Genomic DNA, 5,652 nt, shown 5'->3' on the forward strand with positions numbered 1-5,652 from the left:
TCTAATCTCTCTCAGAAATATTTTGTATCTTTCAATGTATACTCACGCACATATTTTATAAATTTTATCCCTAAATATTCTGTACTGGTACGAGTATATTTGTTTTGTTTCAATTTTTAATGAGTGGGGATTGCAGATAGACATATAATTGATTCTTACATGTTAGTTTTCTTTTTTTTTTAGAAAAATATTTATGTTTAGTTGTGTGCGCCTGTGGGTGCACATGGAGGCCAGAGGCGTTGGTTGTCAGCCACTCAATATGAGTGCTAGGAACTGAAGTTGGATCCTCTATAAGAGCAGTTTGTGGTCTTAACCACGGAGCCATCCCTCTAGCCCCCTGTGTGTTAGTTTCCTAACCCCAACACCTTGCTAAGCTCAGCCAGTGGTTTGAGTGGGATTTCCATAGGAGCTTTTTACCTAGATGAGTGCATTGTCTGTGGACAGGAATTTTACTCTTCCTTTCCCACTTGAGTAGCCTTCATTTGTTTTTCTTACCTTTTTGCACTGGTTCGAACCTCCAGTAGAATGTTGAATATAAATGATGGTGGGAATTGTTTCCTTGCTTATTAAGGGAAGGTTATTATTTATTTATTTATTTATTTATTTATTTATTTATTTATTTACTTATTTATGTATTTATGTTGAGACAGGGTTTCACTGTGTAACTCTGGCTGGCCTCGAACTCACAGAGATCCACCTGCCTCTGCTTCCTGAGTGCTGGAATTAAATATGTGTGCACCACCATCCTGGCTAATACCTTGAAATTTTTTAAAAAAAATAAAAGATATAATTACATTAAATTAAAATAATTAATTAAATTAAAATACAATTACATCATTTTCCCTATCCTTTTACTCTCTCAAACCCCTACCTTGAAACCTCCTAACTTCTCTCTTAAATTCATGGCCTCTGGCCTCTTTTTAATTGTTTTATATATATATATATAATATGTATAAATTATTTATATAAATATAAATATATATGTGTCACTATAAATGCAAATACAATCTGCTGAATCCATATATTGTTATCTATATGTATATGATGTCTCTAGTTGGTATTGGGCTATCAAGTTGTTATTAGTTGACAGACTCTTCCCTACAGAAGACTCTTTGCCACTCTCAGCATTCTTTAGTTGCCTGTATTTCTTTGTCTAGGGTTTTGGCCCCATTAGAGAACTTAACAAATGAACACACTTCCCTGCAGACGGAAGTTTTCCTGTGTCCCGCCCAGTCCTGCAGCTGCTTGGTCCCAAGTAAACACACAGAGGCTTATATTAATTACAAACTGTATGGCCTATGGCTCAGCTTCTTGATAACTAGCTCTTTTAATCTTAAATAAATCCACTTCTATTAATCTATATGTTGCCACATGGCTGTGGTGTTACTGGTCTGCCATTACTTTTTTTTTATACCCAGTCTTGTGTGCTGAAAGTTAAACAGTCTTTGGCTGTGGGAAGCTTGGCACTGTGAGAGAGGAGTCCAGCTGTTCGGCCCACTGGCCACCAGGCTTCATCACTTACTGCAGCCCAAGCACTCTGTTTTCAATTGCTTATCTACTGCCTCAGGAGGCAAAAACAGATGAAAACATTTCTGCTATTTGTATTCACTTTCAAATTAAGAACAATGTGTGTTCAAGGCCAGCCTGGTCTACAGAGCAAGTTCCAGGGCAGCCAAGGCTACATAGGGAAACCGTGTCTCAGATAAACACAAATAACAAAACACAAAACAAAAGACCCAATCAAACAATCAAAAAGAACAATGTGTGTTTGCAAAGTAGCACAGAAAAATTGGCTTCAACTCAATCCAGTTAGGTCACAGCACCATTGTTCTTGGATTTGAACTCATCTGACTGGTAGGCTAATCCTGGGCAGTCCGTTTTCCTTCCTAGTTTTCTAATTCCTCATCAGGGCATGAAGGTGGCAGTTGTGAGAGTCCCTGGAGCTGTCCTACCTGTTAGTAAGCACACAGCAGCAATAGGATGGTACAGATGCCAGCCACACCACCCAGGATGAAAAAGTTCTGTTGCTTCCTGAAGCTGACCCACTGAATCAAGCTGTTCACAGGAGGAAATGGTTAACCCATATCTCACTATGAATTGACTTGAGCATTCCTCTCTGTGAAGCCATAGTGCCTTTTGTTGCCACAGAAGTGCAATTGTTTCTTCTGTCAGACCATCTGAATTCGAAGGTGGTCATGATCTTCCAAAAGCAGTTCAGCTCCCCTAGTCTTCTCTCCAGATCCACGTTTCTATGACTCCACATCTTTCAGACTGATCTCGTGAGATTCTCCTTTGCTGCTACTGCCATTGGGTTTGCTTTGGCTTTGTGCAACTCATGTGTATAATCTTGTAACATCTGTCCATGTGGCTGCAAAGGATGCACCAGTGATGCATTAAATGAAGGGGTACCTGCACTGTTTATCATCACCCCAGTGCCAAAACCTGTTTAATTTCAATGCCATTGTCTCGAACATTTGGTCTTGGCTTGATCCATTTACGGGGGGTACTGTGTCGGAAATATAACTGTCTTGTCTTCCATGGCAGGAACTGCTTTGACATAATTTGTATGTAGTTGACTGATGGAAACTAGTTTCAGGTCAAGCTAATTTCCTAATTTTTTTGGCTTTTCCCCCCAAGGTCTCCCCAGCGATTGATCACTGCTTCCCGGTGCCACCTTTGTTGTTTAGTGTCTGTTGGGACCAGTTAGTTATCTTTTTAATGTGATTTACACCAGAAAAACCATCACATATTTGCTGGGGAGTTGCCATTTCCGTCCCTCTTTAATAGATGCAGACTTCCATCTGAAGGACTTCCTGTAACATTTATTATGCTAAAGATTTGCTGTCAAAATGCCTTTCCAGTATTTGAATGTGAAATGTTAGCTTGCCTTCATTTTTGAAAGGCATTTTCAATGGTTATACAATTCTAGGTTGAGACAATATGGCTTGTTTCAAATACTTTAAAGTGCAGCTCTGCCATCTCCACTCATGTTTTCTCCCATGTTTCACTTGTGTTCTTTCTGTCCCTCAATATGTTCTCTTCCTTATCTTGCTTTGTCTCTGAGTGATTCACTCTCCTGGCTGCCCTTACAATTAATTCCTTATCATTGCTTTTGAACAGTTTTATTATGATGTGTCCTTCTGTTTATTTGCTGAAAGTTGTCTGGATTCTTTGGATATTTGTTTTTATTATCTCCAAAAAACTGGGAACATTTCAGATCTTTCTTTGGGTATTCTTCCCCGAGTCTCTTCCTTACCACTCACCGCCATCCCTAGGCACACACCACACATCCCGGGTACTACAGTTAAATGGATAGGCTTCTAGAAGATAGCCCACAGTGTAACGCTGGTTTGTAGATGTGTATTTACACTCTCTCCTCTCTATTTCATTTTGAATAGTTTGTAGTGTTCCGTCTTCACAGTTTGCTGATCATCTTTTTATTTCTTTCTGGGTGTCATGTTTTATTCAGTATTTTTGTGAGTGTACAATCGGTTAGTCCTCCATGAGGACTCTCACTTGATTTTTTTTCCCTTCTCAGACTCTTGCCCCTTTACTATGGTTGCCTTGACTCTGTTCTTTTCATATTAAAAACTTCGTTGTGTGCAGTCTTTTCTTAATTATTTTTATCTTCTTTTACAGTATGCAATCTGCTATTATTTTCAAGGACTAGTTAGAAGCAGTGAGCTTCAGACATTGTTGCTTTCACCTCTGAGGTTTGCTTTGGTTGCTTATATCGTCTATGTCCCTAGTTATTTTTTTAATCTACTTTATGTAGAATGCAGTTGTGATACCTGGTTTAATGTTCTAGCTGGAGTTTTCTCTCCGGGTCCCGCCAAGCCCCGGCAGTTCCTTAGCCCACTTACAAAATAAACATACAGACGCTTATATTATTTAAACTGCTTGGCCATTAGCTCAGGCCTATCGTTCTCTAGCTCTTACTCTTATATTCAGCCCATTTCTATTCATCTATACTTTGCCACATGGCTCGTGGCTTACTGGTACCTTACATCTTCCTTGTCCTGGTGGAGGCTACAGGTAGTGTCTCCTTCTTCCCTTCCTGTTCCCTCCATTCTCCTCTCTGTTAGTCCCGCCTATACTTCCTGTCTGGCTACTGGCCAATCAGTGTTTTATTTATTAACACATTTGCCATATAGAACATCCCACAGCATAATGTTTTGGCTAATTCTAGCACCTGTGTCAGTTCTAAGTCAGTTTAGTTATTTGACCTATCTCCCCATTATAGCCCTCATATATATATATATATATATATATATATATATATATATATATATATATATATATGATATATAGATATAATATATATGATATTATATATATATATATACACACACATTCTTCTTTTGTCTTCCTCTCCCTTGCTCTCTTCGCCATTTTGAAGTTAACCTCGTTGAGTATTGAATATTTTTGATACTTTTTGTAAATAGTACTGGGCACTTCTGGAATGTAGTTAAGTTCCTCAAAAGCAGTCTAATTCTTCTTGTTTGCTTGGTAGAGATGTGTTAGCCAGGATTAAGACAGTTACCAGCCCAGCACTAATTATTTCCATCCATTGCTCCAAAAACCAGTTTGACCCTTGAATGTTGGGAACAGGCACTATTTTTGGCCCTGTGTGAGATTCAGATACTTGTTTTATGATGTCTCTGTTGCACCCCCTTAGACAGTTATTTGTTCTCATGTGTATGTGTGTGTGTGACTGTGACTGTGTGTGTGTGTGTGTGTGTGTGTGTGTGTGTGTGTGTGTGTGTGTGTGTGTGTATGTGTGTATGCTTTGGCCAACAACTCAAAGCATGCCCCTGTAGGCCTCCGAAGTTTGCTTATGTTCCCCTTCTGGTATTTATGTATGCGCCCCCCCTACTCTCTTCCTTGCTCACTCTTTCTTTCCTCTTTGAGCCTCGGTCTTAAGAATCCTACCAATTAACATCACCAGACTCTCACCTTTCCTGCTTAGCTCAAACAGTTCACTGAACTCCACTTTGCACCAGAAGCTGGAAACATTTTTGGGGGCTCTAAGACAGGATCACTATAATCCTTATCTACCCTTGTTCTACCCATGTCCCTGAGATCACTGCCCTTAGTTCTTTTATGTCCAGTGTCATGTAAACCAAGATTTCACGTATTTTGTCCATTTGTGACTATTTTATTTTTTAAAGATTAAAAAATTCGTATGTATGTGTTCGCTTGCATGTATGTATGTGCACCATAGGCATGCCTAGTGTCGACAAAGGGCAGAAGAGGACATCAGATCCCCCTGCATCTGTAACTGGAGTTACAGACAGTTGTCAGCTGCCGTGGTGTGCTGACAACCATTCTTAGGTCCTTTGCAAGAGTGGCAAGTGCTCTTGACTACTGAGAGTTTTTGGCTATTGCAAATGCAATCATTAAACATGGTCCCTGTTATCCAGCTTTAGCCATAAATAGTCTCCAGATGTCATTCCTCTGTAATTGGGTAGTACACCTAAGCAGATGACTTTGAGGAGTAACGAAACTTGATAACCGCAAGAAAACAACATCTACACTCTTCCGTAAATGAATAATTGATACATTGGCAGGAAGTACTCTTTGATAATCTAAAACTAAAAACTTTTCTTCTTGCTCCTTCTGTCTAGTCAAAAGCACTGGTATCTGACATAG

At 39.4% G+C, this 5,652-nt stretch overlaps 1 pseudogene; it reads right to left on the minus strand.

Annotated features, from left to right (window-relative positions):
* Nucleotides 1-1,955: 1,955 nt before the first annotated feature.
* Nucleotides 1,956-3,269, minus strand: LOC128109572 (Golgi SNAP receptor complex member 1-like; annotated as a pseudogene).
* Nucleotides 3,270-5,652: the final 2,383 nt, after the last annotated feature.

Source organism: Peromyscus californicus, unplaced genomic scaffold (assembly GCF_007827085.1).
Source record: "Peromyscus californicus insignis strain IS unplaced genomic scaffold, ASM782708v3 Scaffold_14__1_contigs__length_90479793_seg_2, whole genome shotgun sequence".
Lineage (NCBI taxonomy): Eukaryota > Metazoa > Chordata > Mammalia > Rodentia > Cricetidae > Peromyscus > Peromyscus californicus.